Source organism: Cryptomeria japonica, chromosome 8, assembly GCF_030272615.1.
Source record: "Cryptomeria japonica chromosome 8, Sugi_1.0, whole genome shotgun sequence".
In the NCBI taxonomy this organism is placed as follows: domain Eukaryota; kingdom Viridiplantae; phylum Streptophyta; class Pinopsida; order Cupressales; family Cupressaceae; genus Cryptomeria; species Cryptomeria japonica.
In genome coordinates this window covers 662939485-662955411 of record NC_081412.1, presented here as the reverse complement: position 1 = coordinate 662955411, position 15927 = coordinate 662939485, and positions in this window count along the sequence as shown.

Genomic DNA, 15927 nt, shown 5'->3' with positions numbered 1-15927 from the left:
AAAACCCGAAAATAAATAAACCATGGTGGGAAGCCTACCCACAGTCAGATGATACTTTTACAGAAAGTATGTGATACAATGAGGGGACTATACATACAGGAAGGCACACTACCTAGAGCATACTGCTCATTACAAAAGAGTCTCACTGACTATAGAGAGGTTATAACCACCTCAAGATAAATGGACAACAATCCAGAATAACGAACTGGCAAAGATAGCATCTACCATGCCTGATTACGGTCCCGATTATGTTGGCATTCTACACTTAATGAGAATGGTTGATGTTTTTATTTATGTCAACCAACCGGAAACAGGTTGTACAGGTTCACCGGTAGCACAGACATCATCTACAGGCATCAGTAGGCACATTCACCGGCATCCAAATTATGTTACTATTTACTAAGTTGTCATTAGTTTTATGTCCAAAGTCATTCTATATACTCTAGTCGGTTATTACTATCGAAATATTCAGTCAATAAGCACAGAGTAGTTGGTTACAGAAGTTGCAAGTTACAAGTTTAGTATACACCGAGCTATCTACCGAGTAACGTTCTATGACTACCGAGCAGCCAAGATGGTATACCGAGTTAATACACACCGAGTGAAACGTGTTACCAAATTCATTGAACCTAGACACATATGGGAAACATGTTACAAAGATCGAGGAACAAGAAACCGTTAACACATTGGAAATTGCACTTATAAATTTTATATGATTTTGAGGACATCTATCCAATGAAGTAATTTTGTATGGTTATTCATTTAATGAATCATGTCTATAAGATCGAAGCATGAACAAGATCACCGTCACAAGAGATCTATTTATACAACATGAATTGAGAATCAAATGTGTGTGTGTGTGAAGCAAGACATATGTGAAAAGAAAAATCAAGGGAAAGCATAGAGTGTTATGACTGTTATGATTGACAGAGATACACAGAGGTCACCAAGAAGGATTTCAGAGAACAATCAAGGAACAGAGTAAACAGAAAGGTTTACTTAGTTAATTTATGATTTAATGAGGTATGCTATAAGCAAGGTAATTTCATTTTGAGCACATAGAATCTGCTATAACATTTCAGATGTGAAGTTGCAGATATTTTGTAAGATTTTAATTGTAATATTTTGAGTTGTAAGAGAAACCTTTAATAGGGTAAAAGACTCTAACAAAGTCTATAAATTGTAAAGCCTTTAACTAGGTGTAGCATTTAGTGTAAGTGTTGTAAAATCCTTTAGCAAGGTAGATCTAAAGATCTTGATACTCCTAACAGGGTAAGCTATCAGAAATAGCCAAACATGTAGCTCTAACCAAGCAACCTTTATTATTACAGTAGTGAAGTTGTGGGTACCATCCCCACTGCAGTTTTTCTCTCTAACAAGGAGTTTCTGCGTAACCAAAATATATGTGTTATGGAGTGAATCATGTATGATTGTTATTTATATGTTTTAACATTATATTATGTTATAGCAGTTTTTGGTTTATGCTTAACAGTAAAGTTATTGTTGAAGAAAAGATTTGAAGTACTGATTCACCCCTCCCCTCTCAGTACATTAGCTTTCCATATTGGGCCTAACAATTGGTATGAGAGTTTGGATCTTGGAAAAGGGTTTAACTACCTAAAGAGAAAGATCTTATGAATGGAAGGCTACAAACAATCTCGGAGAATTGTGAATCTTAAAAATGAATTGGATCATGCTAATCAAGTGATTGCTGACATGCAAAAACAAATGCAAAAATCTCTTAAAGTTAGAAGAAGTTTGTTTGATGATTTGCAGGACTCTCAAGAGCTAGTGGAACAAATTGAGACATCATCTGAGAACAGTATATCTGAAGAGACTGAAGAAATGATTGGAGCATTGAAAGAAAATATCAAAGCACTGACTGATCAGCTAAAAGCAATGAAAAGAGAACATGAACATTTCAACACACAGATGACTGAAAATATTGATGCATTGAGGACAACCGAGGATAAATTAAAAGATCTAGAAAGAGAGAAACAACAGCTTGAAGCATTAGTATCTGAAAAGAATGATGAAATCACAAGGTTGACTGGAATTCAACAAAATCTGTCAGATCAATTGGGTTATGCACATCATGAAGCAAATCTAAAAGATGATGAGAATCAAGCATTGAAACTTGAAGTATCAAGGTTGACTGATGAACTTGAAACATTGAAGAAGAGTTATGAAGCATCAAAGATGTTGGATGAGCAACTGAATACAAAAAGACCCAAAAAAGTTGTAGGACTCGGTTACAAAGGAAAAGACTCTACCAAGAAGGGAATCCACACTACCGAGAGAGGAGAATCATCAAAGCAAGCTAGAAACAAGAAGAACATCAAAGGAAAGAAGCCTATTTGCAACTACTGTGGAAAACAAGGACATACTGCCAACATGTGCCAAATCAGAAAAGGTAAGTAACTGAATGTCACTAGATCCAATGGTTATTGTTACAATTGCAATAAATATGGTCACACATCTAACCAATGTAGGACAAAGTCTGCTAGCAATTATCAGAAGGCAAAATTCAAAGGGTTTTGTAAAAACTACAATAAATATGGACACAGTACCGAGAAGTGTTGGTTTAAGCAGAAGAACTATATGTGGTCTGCACACCGAGCAAATACTAAAGGCTACTGAACTCACACAGATCTTAACCGACAATATACTGCAGTACCATGAGATTATAATAAAAGGTTATGGTGTGAATGTTGTGGAAGATATGGACATATAAGTGCCAACTGCTTGATAAGGTTTGGAGTGAACAACCAAAGATCATGGAGAAATCCTGGTATGGCATGTTTTCATTGTCACAAAGTTGGACACTTGGCTAGAGATTGCAGAGATCAACCTAGAGGAGATACTGAAGAAATAAAAAGCAAATTCTAGATGATTTGGAAAAAGAAGGAAATTGTGTCAAATGAAGAAAGCACCTTACTGACCGAGTTAGGTGCATCTATTCCAAATTAATCGGTAAAGGTATGAAGGGACTGCATTCTCTCAAGGGTAAATCTTAACAGTTCCTATTTTGTCATGTACTTAATTCAAAATATGCATAGCTAAGATGCATTAGCAAGTTTGAAATTTTATCAAGACTTTTGGAGCACTAGAGAAGTTAGTAAATGCAGGAAGCCTGGCTAGTCGGTAAAAGCATAAAAAGGAAGGTAAATCAGTTTAGTGGAACCGAGTGCATTTAATGTTTTCTGACCTAACTGCACCAAGCCCGATAAGGGAAAATGTGTACTTAAAGCTTTTGCGTGGTCATTTTACACTTACCAAGTTTTCAAAAAGCAGAGCAAAGTGATTCAAAGGCGATCAAATCTCTTTCGAAGCAATATTCGAGGTATTTATATCAATCAAAACGCATTAACCGATCATATCAGTTGTGAATATCTGTTTTATATTACTAAGTGGAAAGCATCTATTGGTTAAAAGTTTTCAAACCCTAAGGCTCTTTCGTTAGTGATTATCCAAAGTTTGAAATGGCTGCTAAGATTCACAAACCCATTGTTGTTGAGAATATTGAGAAGCCCTCACTGAAATACTCACTACCTCTCAAAGTAGCATCTGAACTGGATGATAAAACTACATTTTCACTCATTCCAGATAGGGTTTTATTAGTTGAGGATGTCAGATTCTTCACTAAGTGTCGTGTTGAGGAACTAGGTCACATAGAGATCAAGGACACGTATGATGAATTGTGTACCGATGGAAAACTGGATAGCAAGTTTGAACATATTAAAGTCAAGGGATTAATCGAAGCCCTAATCTACCCACAAGTCTTCAAACCCCAATGGGTTAAATTTGTTTTGAGTGGAGTTCATGATGATTTTATGTGGTTAGAGGAGCAACCATTTAGGATCACCAAGGAAATCATCCACTTGATCACCGATTACCCTATTTTTGACCATGCCCGAGCTCAAAAAATGATTTCATAGAAGGAATTGATCACCTTAACCGGATTTGAATCTAATTGCAGAGGTTTGAAACTGAACAATGTCATAGATGCAGAGTTGAAGTTTGCAATTAGAGTCATAGGTTATTATTTATTTCAATCGGCAAGGAAAAATAGTGTACCATGTGCAACTGTTGATTTAGCTTATAAAATTGTGAAGAAAGGTATGAAGATTGATCTATGCAAAGTGTTGTTGAAAAATCTGTTTGAAAACCTCAACACCATAAGGAAGCTGAAGAAGAACAACTCGGCCAACACACTGAAGTTTGGATCACTTTTGGTATGCATGTTTTTCTACTTTGAGAAATTCTTTCCATCAATCGGTAATGTAGTTTGGGAGCTACACTGACCAATCACCCATCAAATCAATGACTTCATCAAATAGCTAGATGATAACTTCAATGAAATTATGGATGATTATTTTAGCAAGTTTCAGGAAAAGATGCATAACAAGCACAAGATTCCACCCCAATTAGTTGAAAAATAAAAGGATGATATATATTTTGAAGTGGACACCGACTACTGCTATGTCAATGCGGTAGAACCGAGAACTCAATCTTTGCCGCCTATGGGTTATGAGATTGATTTTGACATTACACAGCAGCAGATAGATGCCTTTCTTGCACTGCCAAGGCATGCTACCGAGATCAGATATGGTACATATGAAGAAGCTAAAGAAAAAGTCAAAATGAGAATTGTAGTGCCAAAGGCTACAAGGAAAGCAACAAAAATGATTAAAGCATTAACAAAGAAATTTGGAGAAGGTTCTTCCTCCACTCCTATCAAGAGCATTCAAGTCATCACCAAGGAGGAATCTAAAGCCCAAGAAGCAGCTATTACATTGAGCACCGAGTTGCCAAAAGGGAAAATTTTGAAAAGGAAGAAATAGGATACATCACAGGTATCACCGACTCCTTCAGTAAAGCACCCAAACACTAGATCATCTGTAGTGTCACCGAGCAAGAAACAAAAAAATGTTGCAATTCCAAAGGTAACAAAAACTTATAAGAAATCTACTTGGAGACTCATTTTGAATAAAGAGTCCAGTGACACCAAATCTGAAGATGTAAGTAAATTTCAGATTGTTAAGAGTAAAAAGGAAGATGTACATAGTGTTGAAATTTTTTACAAAAGTCTAAAACAATATGGTGGATTTGGAGCATTTAGATATGTAAAATATGACTCCAAATCTAATGCAGAAAAGAGACAAATAGAAGAAGCTGTAATCTACACTCTTCTGAAATTCCAATTGGTCCCATTGGAAGTAACTAATTCTCTTCCAAAAGAATTGTATTTACATCTTGATAATAGGTGGAAATATGCCATGGACTCGGAAAAACAAATGAGAGAAAGAAGTCTTGTACATCTCTTTCCAGACATGTCGGTAGATGAAATAAGTGATAACATGAAAAACTACCAAACTAACTTCCTAGTCAAGCAAAGAGCCCTGAAATTGATGAATGGCCTCTATCTTGATATGGAGAAGGAGACAAAAGAACAATGGTGAGAAACATTTTGAATCAAGAGTATTGTTGAGCAAGGTGAAGTTGAAATAGTAGATATCACTGAGCAAGATCCCGCTGAAACTATACAACCTGATGAGGATGTCATGGATACCGAGGAACAAGAACAGGAAATGATAGAAGGGAATACTTATGACAAACTGGTATCAAGTGAGTCGGTTTTGGAACAATTCAAGTCCTATCCTCTGGTAAGTCAACATGTTTCAACCAAGAGACCTCAGGATACTAAACAAGGAAAAGAGGGTCACCAATCTACAGAAGGAGAAGCTACTTCTCAGGCCACCCGAGAACAGACTTCTCAAGCCCCTTCAAGTACTGACAATGTTACAACTGAGACCCCGAGCAAGGATTCACCAAAGGCTACATCTGAGGCTAAAGAAATTGACAAAAGTGTTGCCTCTACCGAGCAACCTACCAAGGGTGAACAAGCCTCCCAAGCCATTGTATTAGTTCAACCGATGAAAGCCTCATCCTCTAAAGAAAAGAAAATGAAAAAGCATAGTTTCAAGTTAGATTTGTCAAAACCAATTGTGTTGCCAAATGTAGACATATCCAAATTAAAAGGGCAAGCACTTATTGAATTCGGTGAACTATGCAAAGCCAAAGCAGAACAACAGAAACAAATGGCTATACAAAAGAAAAATAGAGTACTTCAGAAGGTTAAAGCACTTTTAACAGAAATGCTACCTGAAGCTACAATGACAAAAGATGCAGCCATCCATATTCAACTGGATGAACTCCTAAATAAGATCGAGACATCTGGAGTAGACACATCTGAATACCTGAGCAAATTGAAGGACAAAGAGCTCACTACAAAAATGATTGAAGAAGTACAGAAAGCCATTGCTATCGGTAAAGTGAATCTTGTCAAATTTATTGCTGAGTTGTCCCCTCAACTCAAGCACATTCTTTATTTATTTTAGAACCTCTGTACATTTTCTCTATTCATTAAAGATATCAAGAATAAAATAGAAGTGATTGAGAAAGAGATCACCGATCTCTCCAATAAATTGACCATTGAGCCAAATTCCATTCAAAATTTCTATACCAAGTTACAAACGCTCATGGCTCAACAATTGGAACTTAGGAATGAAGAGCACAAAATAAGGATGGACATTATGACTCTTCAAACCTTATTCATTCCACACTTGTCCTCCATCCAAGAACAGATCAACAAGGCTACCTCCTTATCCACTCTGCCAGAGGGAAGCACTTTAGATGGTTTGATTTCATTGTTAGCTGATATCACAGCTCAGAATTCACTCATGGATAGTGTCAAGGATGCACTCACTGCTGCTCTCACCAATGTTACAACAAAGTATAAATCTATTTTTGACCAGTTGCCTCCATCAAATGGTAACTAGTTTTGATGTTTGTCAAAAAGGGGGAGTATAGTGTATACAAGAGGAGTATACCGAGTAGATCAGTATATTCGAGTGTATAGATAATTTTGACAGGGGAAGCAGTGATCACCGAGTAGTGAATCGAGTAGTGAATATAGAATATTGATCACAACGCATGCATAATCAGATTTATGGTATAGTATATTGATAAGGGGAGTATATCTGTGTATACTAGTTTATTGACAATTGTATATACTATCAGTTTAATCAATTTTGTAAGTGTATAGATTTTTGAGTTATGACTTTGAAAGAAGTTTTGTCAAACATTTCAAAACTAATGTCAAAAGGGGAGATTGTTACTATTTACTAAGTTGTCATCAATTTTATGTCCAAAGTCATTCTATATACTCTAATCGATTATTACTACTGAAATATTCAGTCGGTAAGCACAGAGCAGTCGGTTACAGAAGTTACAAGTTACAAGTTTAGTATACACCGAGTTGTGTACCGAGTAATGTTCTATGACTACCTAGCAGCCAAGATGGTATACTGAGTTAATACACACCGAGTGAAACGTGTTACCGGATTCATTGAACCTAGACACATATGGGAAACGTGTTACAAAGATCGAGAAATAAGAAACCATTAACACATTGGAAATTGCACTTATAGATTTTATATGATTTTGAGGACATCTATCCAATGAAGTAATTTTGTATGGTTATTCATTTACTGAATCATGTTTGTAAGATCGAAGCACGAACAAGATCACCATCACAAGAGATCTATTTATACAGCATGAATTGAGGATCAAATGTGTGTGTGTGAAGCAAGACATATGTGAAAAGTAAAATCATGGGAAAGCACGGAGTGTTATGACTGTTACGATTGACAGAGATACAAAGAGGTCACCGAGAAGGATTTCAGAGAACAGTCAAGGAACGGAGTAAATAGAAAGGTTTAACGAGTTAATTTATGATTTACCGAGGTATGCTATAAGCAAGGTAATTTCATTTTGAGCACATAAAATCTGCTATAACATTTTAGATGTGAAGTTGCAGATATTTTGTAAGATTTTGATTGTAATATTTTGAGTTGTAAGAGAAACCTTTAACAGGGTAAAAGACTCTAACAAAGTCTATAAATTGTAACGCCTTTAACCAGGTGCAGCATTTAGTGTAAGTGTTGTAAAATCCTTTAACAAGGTAGATCTAAAGATCTTGATACTCCTAACAGGGTAAGCTATCAGAAATAGCTAAACATGTAGCTCTAACCAAGCAACCTTTATTATTGCAGTAGTGAAGTTGTGGGTGCCATCCCCACCACAGTTTTTCTCTCTAACAAGGAGTTTCTGCATAACCAAAATATATGTGTTATGGAGTGAATCATGTATGATTATTATTTATATGTTTTAACATTATATTATGTTACAATAGTTTTTGGTTTATGCTTAACAGTAAATTTATTGTTGAAGAAAAGATTTGAAGTACTGATTCACCCCTCCCCTCTCAATACATTAGCTTTCCATATTGGGCCTAACAGATTACACCAACAATGAAGTATATCGACACTCAGGCCGACATGAGACAAAGTTTTGTTTATGTGAATTGTATTATAAATGTAATTAATTATTTGTGAGCCAACTTGATGTAATGTAAAGACTCATATATGTATGAGATCTAATAAGTCATTTCTAATAATAGGATGGAGTAGAAGAATATTATGTAGAAGATAGCAAAAAGATTTTGTAATAAGGTAGATAGGTTATGTAAGTGAATATCACTCGTCAACAAGGTTTTTGGTTAAGGTTTATGATAGAGCTTAAACCAATACTGAATGAAGCATTGCAGATGCTATTTTGAGAAGCACATTGTATTAGATTTAATTATCCATTTTGTAGTCAGTGAGACTCTTCTATTGAGCAGTGAGCTCTAGGTTGTTGGCCTTCCTGCATGTGCAGGCCCCTATTGTAAGTAATATTTATTCATATTGGCCAATGAGTAAATATTGTGGGTCACAAATCCCACCGAGTTTTTTCCCACACTAGGTTTCCTCACCAAAATATCTTGTGTTATGGTGTGCATTTATGGTGTCTCTGGTATTTCTCTTTACTGCACTATTTCTTGTTTACCGATACATTAATTTGGGTTACAAAGTTATAAACAAATTCAAATATTCCATTAACCGATAAGACACTGATTCACCCCCCCCCCCCCCTCTCAGTGTCTTTGGGACTGTCATTGCATCTAACAATTGGTATCAAAGCCTAGTCCTCTATTTGCAAAATCCTAATAGCTTGAGGAGATTCTGAAACTGATACTGATGAAGAGTTTGAGAAAATAGTTGGAAGGAGCTCTTGAAGATTTTGATGCAAAAAAATTGAAGAATATCAAACTTGAAGATGATCTAAGGACTTCTAAGGAATTCATTAAAGGACTTCACGAGAACCTAGTTATAGCACAAAATAAGAGGAAGGAATTTCATGAGCAAATGCAAAAACATGATGATGAAAAGGAAACTCTTAGTGATATTGCAAAGAAGATGAGACACGAGAACACTAACATGAGGAATGAAATGCAAGATTTAACCATGAGGCTATGTAAGGATATTGAAGATAGAAAGAAGAATGAAGAAGACTTGACTAGGAGACTTAATTATGGAGCAAATGAAAATTTGAGACTTTGTCATGAGAATGACATGCTAAAAACATATATGATTCACATGCAACATGATAAAGAGGAGCTTAGGAGACAAATTGGCATTCTAGAAAATGAGTTGATCACTGCAAATGAACACAAAGACAAATTCAAGAAAAGTTCGGAAAGACTTGATGACATGCTGAAAAAATAAAAACTTGATGGAGATACAATTGGACTTGGATTTGAACATGGAGAAAGTTTTGGGACTGCAAATAATCAAGATCATAGCAATCTGGTAAGACAACCTAATGCTTATAAATTTAATGGGAAATGTTTCAATTACAACAAATTTGGTCATAGAGAAAATCAGTGCAGATTTAGAAATAATGAGAATACAAACTAAGCCACCGGTCAATGTTCCAAATGCAATAAAGTTGGTCACAATTCAAAAAATTGTAGAATGAATATAAAATGTTATGTTTGTGGTAGATTTGGACATTTATCTAATCAATACAAAACACAAACCGGTCAAGGATATGGAAAAGCTATTCAGATGAATAATGTAACTTGCTATGCATGTAACAAGATTGGGCATATTGCAAAATTTTGTAGAAGCAAGACTATATCGGCGAACAATAAAGGATCTAATGAGAAAGGAAAAGAAAAGGTAAATGAAATAAAGCAAGAATTTTTAAAACAGTGGATTAAGAAGAGAGATCAGAGAGTTGATGAATCTATCTCTACACCGGTAGAACATAGTAACCCTCCACCGATAGGAGATTATTCATCTAACTACGGAATAATCCTTAGGGGGTATGGCAGCAAGTTGAAAATCATGCATTCTACCCTCGGTTGATGGTATGAAGACACATTTCTTCTTTACTGGCAGATATGTTAAGATTTCACTTAACCGACAAGCATTTAATGCAGTTTTTGAAGAACTTTTTGGTTATAAGGCACTGGAAAACCCTCATTTCAAACCACCAAGCATTCAAGCATTCGAAGAGCACAAAATTGAGCAAAGGCATCCTAAGGCAAAGCAGCAAAGTGTTTTTTAGGAATTTAAGATTTCAAGCAAGAGGTTTGTATCTTTCGAAATGGCATCTTCATCTTTTGTACCTGAGTTTATTGCAAACCCTACTGTGGTAGAAAACATTAAGCACCCTAGACCCATATTTAAAATCATCCCTTAAATTGCCAAGCAAGATGATTCTATTAGAGCTTTTTCAAAAATTTTGAAGGGAGACGCTTTTGTCGAAGACCTGAGGATTTACATTCACTGCAACATAGAACATTTAGGGAATAATGATTTAAAGAACATGTACAATGATGTTATTTTTTTTTTGATCAATAAAAGGCCGAAGCCACATTTTATTTCTTTTGTGAAATTTTTTACAACTCCATTCAGTGTGGGCATCGGTAGGAAAGAATGGAGCTAAGAAAACCTCCGGTCTAGCCCAGATCCCACATGTACAATGATGTTATTACTGATGAACAAGGTTTGGTTAAACCAGAGCACAAGATTGTAGGAGACTTAGGATTTGTTGAAATTCTGAACATACCTAAATTTTTGAAGGAAGTAGTTCATCTTGTACTGAGCAGAGTTCATGGAGAGTTTATGTGGCTAGACTTTATTTTTTAAAGCTCAAAGGAAGCAATCAAAGTAGTTACTAGTTTACCCTCAACCGGTAGTAGGCCTGACAAAACAAAGAAGATACCTAACAAGGGTGTTATGGACCTAACTGGAGCCACATCTGACAACGGATCTCTTAGAGTTAATGCCATTACTGATGCAAATGTGAGATATGTGAGCATGGTTTTTGGCTATAGAGTAACTCATGCAAATAGATTAAACTATGTTTCTAGCTTATGTATTCATAGTGCATATGAGATGGTTAAGAACAATGCTAGGATTGATATCTATGAATGGCTTAAGGATGAACTGATAGATAACCTGAAAAGGATTAAGGGTGACAAGAAGGGGACATTCCGTTTTGGCAACCTACTTGTGTATTTGATGATTTAATTCACCAAAGAGATACCCAACATTGGTCATAAGGACTTTGGATATGACATCCCGATAGGCAAACAAATCATGGAAGCTATCCCCGGTATGGGCTCTAACAATGATAACATTATAGAAGACTACTTCAAAAACTTCCAAACTAAGATGAAGGATAGAGAAAGGATACCACAGAGCATCATAGACAAGAATGATAAGAAAATATGTTTTGTAATCAAACGTGATGAAATTTGGATGGAATTTGTTACTCCTAGAACTATTTGGATAACAGAAATGGGTTATGAAGTTGATCGAAATATTCTTGAAGCATATGCTAAAACACTTCTTGATGCACCTAAGGAACCATCTGAAGAAATTTTTGGTAGTGCTGAGAACATTGAGAGTGTTGTTTCGATACAGAAGCAGAGAAAAAGAAGAGAAAATTTTATCAGAGATGCATCCAAGATGGCTAAGGAGGTTAAGGAAAATGTAATGAACTTGAGTGGTATATCTGCTAGTGAACTGGAAGGATTGGAACCGGTAGCTCATGTTTCACTGGTTGTCACTTCTTCAGATACAAATAGTGGAAATGTAACTAAGTTCAAGAGAGTTGAAAAGAAGAAGAGGAAAACCCCACCGGTACCTTCTCCTTCTCCTAAAAAGGCAAGGACATTAAGGAAGAAGTAGCTAGTTGTAAGGGAGCCTAAGAAGAAACCAACTCCAAAGAAGAAACAACCTAGAACACCGGATACCCTTACACTGAAGGAACTGGTAAATGAGATAACACAAGAAGGTAACCTCAGTAATGTGAGAAAATTGTATCATTCATTCAAAGATTCTCACAAGGAGACTATAGAGGCTAGTATTATTTTGCATCTTGATATCTACAAGAAGGTTTTGATTGAAGTTGTAGATGATCTACCGAATGAATTGTATTGAAGATTAGAGGCTTAAAAAATGTCAGTGATGGAATTAGATAAAAAGTTAAAAGTTGAAGCATTATTGGCAATGCACCCTATAAATTCTAAAGAGGAAATTGATGAACTAATTTCTAAAGAAAACCAATCAGTTTTTGTGAGTGGACACCAGCAAGTAAGCCTAATGGCTGGGAGAGTAAAAGAAATTGTTGATGAAATTGTAGACAAATGGGACATATTTTTTGTTGAAAAGGAAAAGAAAGAGGAAAGGGAGAGACAGAAAATGGATAAATCTTTTGCGAAGGTATACTAAAAGGACAAAAGTAAAAGCAAAATTGGTAGTATACCTGTTATAAAGGTCACAGATAACATTCCTCCACCAACACAGGATACTCCACCAATAACTTCAGATACATCGATACATATAGACAGTCAACCAGATAAGGAAACTGAAGAAGTAACACATGATGACACTAACCTGGATCAGAGTTTACTTTAGTGGCGAATATTCACCAATGGCAAATTTTTCACATCGGCCATGTCGGAAATGACGAATATTTTGTACTGACTAGGGGTGGCCATGTCACCAGAACATTATCAATTTTCGTCAAAGTCACGGCCCGATTGCCATATGTTTTATGCAAATAAATTTTGCTATGCTATGATTTTGCCTATACAATATATGGTGGACACACGATAAATTTAATTGTTTTGCCTACACTCTCTGAGGTTGCCTTAATAGATGACCTTAATTTGCCTATAGGCATGTGAAGATTTGTTAGCCAGGGGGACCCAATTCGCCTGACATCTTGCCGATGCGTGTCTCAATTCACCCCAACTTTCGCCAACTATATTGCATTTGCCTATTATTTGGATGACCTATAATCGCCTCGAAAATTACATAAGTCATATTTGGATGACCTATAATTGCCTCAAAAATTACATAAGTTGTGTTATAGTTACGCGAGATTCGCCAAATATTTGTATACCATATAAAATTCCCGCGGAATTCGCCATATAAGGATTGGTATAAATACATGCAAAGATCATATCTATCTCAACACAATCTGGTGGGTTCTAGGCTCCGAATTCTGATCAATAGCGAAGTTTTAGACCAAGGAAAATCATTGTTGTTGACTGTATGGGGGACTACTAGTGACCTAAAGCCTAAAGGTGAGCGATCATATTTTTGAAGTGGTATATTATACATTATAGTCTATTATTGCTTCTTCAGCAAATTGATATTTTTTTGGTAGCCTTTATTTCATTGGAGATGTCGAACAGGAAGAGGGGTAGGAAACCTGAATGTGGGGAAGGCCAGGAGAGGCCAACAAAAAGTAGAACGTTGTCTTTGTACTTTGGCATTGGAAAAGATTGTAGTACTGGTGAAAATCAAGAAGGTACATCATCACAAGTACAAGTACAAAATTCTCCACTTGCACTGCATGTTAAAGATGGCGGTGAACCTAATATCTCATATCAGGATGATCTTGAAGAGGATTATCTGGTAGATACCCAAGTTAGCCAGAATGATATAATCGACTTGGGTGATAATGCCATTGATGATAATGTACGGAAGGGGAAAAGAAAAGCCATATCAAAAAAGGGTGAACCACAATCAAAAAAGGATCAAGAGTGGGATATGTTAGTGAGGAATTTTCAAATTAATTGGGCATCAAAGTATACATTCATTGAACCAGTGGAGAATCCAATTGAAGGCGAGCCTCAAATAGAATGCAGGTGTAAGATTTGCACTTGGAAACATAACAAGGAAATTAGGTTGCAGCTAAAATTTGACACCATAGAAAATCATATGGGTAAAGTTTATAAAAACAAATGATAGACGAGGTTGAAAAATCAGTGATAAGATGGAAAACAAAGGATGAATGTAAGCAAGTGAGGAATGCTGAAGAGTATTATTTTCATGAGAAATTACAAACAAAGCCTGTTGAAGTTAAAGGTTCTATTGAAGCTATTTTTGGAAAAGCAATGCAAATAGAACAACTGGGAAAAGTTGTTCAGTTAAGCGTTGTTTTTCATATTTTGAGTAGAGGGCGTGCTATGATAGATTTCCCATCAATTAGTGGTTTATTACACTTTTTGAAAGTTCCTAACTATCCTAATAGACACTAGTCAATAAACAGTGGATGGGAATGGGCAAGTTGTCTTGTTGAGGTTGAAAAAGAAGATGTACAGGAAAAAATAAGAGAGTCAAACTTCATTGCATTTTCTTTAGACGAAGTTACCGCAGTAGACAATACTTCATGGGTATGCATGCATGTTTATACTGTAGAGAATCATACCCACCAACCTCATCTACTATCTGTTGCTAAAATGAAGGAGAGTGCGACAATGGAAAATTTATTTCAACTAGTAAAGAGAAGTTTAATTGAATATGGAGGTATGGATGACATGACGGTAGCCAAAAAATTGGTTTGTGTTGGAGCAAATGGAGTTTCAGTAATACAAGGTCACAGGAATGGACTTTGTAAAAAGATTGAAACTTCATTTGTACCGTACATTACTGCAATTCACTGCATGGCTCACAGAATGAATCTAGCTTTTGGGATTGTGAGCAAGTTTGCTTCGGTTAAAAAATTTGAAATTTTAATCAGAGAGCTCTACTCACACTTCTGTCGAAGTCCCAAGCGATTTATGGAATTTCAACACTTTGCTGATGGATTAACTGATGGGAACAAGCTTCTCAAGGATAATGATACTAGATGGATCCCTTTGGATGGTCCAGCGCATCGAGTGTTTTTAGAATATCCATCCTTGATTGGACTATTTCACACAACTCACGACAAATCAGATCAACCAAAATTTCCTGAACTTCTTGGTAGGTTAAGTAATTTAGAGACACTCTTAACTTTAGCAGCTCTTCTATCCATGCTAGAGGAAATGAGGAATATTATTAAGGCTGCCCAAAAAAGAGCTTTGTATATTGCAGAATATGCTACGCTACGTAAGATGCCATGCCTGACCCTCGACAATCTCTATCGAAATCAACCAACACTATCTGATGAAAAATTTGTTAAGTGGCGGACACTCACAGATTTGAACAATCTTGATAACTTTTTACAAATCGGTGCAGATGGGGAGGTATGTGCCAATATACGGGGAGTTGAGATACCAATGCACTTCTATGCCACGGTCGACCCCGAGGAACTAGGAAGAGTTACAAAGGAAGATTTCGACAAGATTGTTGAGACTATAACTACTTCTGTGAAGAAAATTGCATATGATCTTTCCTCACAAATTAGAAGCAGATTCCCTCCTGACAACCTACTCGAAGCCATGTCTATTGTGTTTCCTCATTATTGGAGCCTCAACAGTGCAACTGATTTTCGAAGTAAGCTACTGACTTTGGTAAAACAATTTTGCATATCCAGAGAATTTAATGGAGTAACTATAAATGGAATATTATACGAAACTCATCTTTGAGAGCAATCATCTCATTTTGCATACACTATGAAAGAACAATATGCCAAAATGGAGAACCCCCGCGAAGAGGGATCAGTAACAAGGCTTTGGAAATATATAGCTGA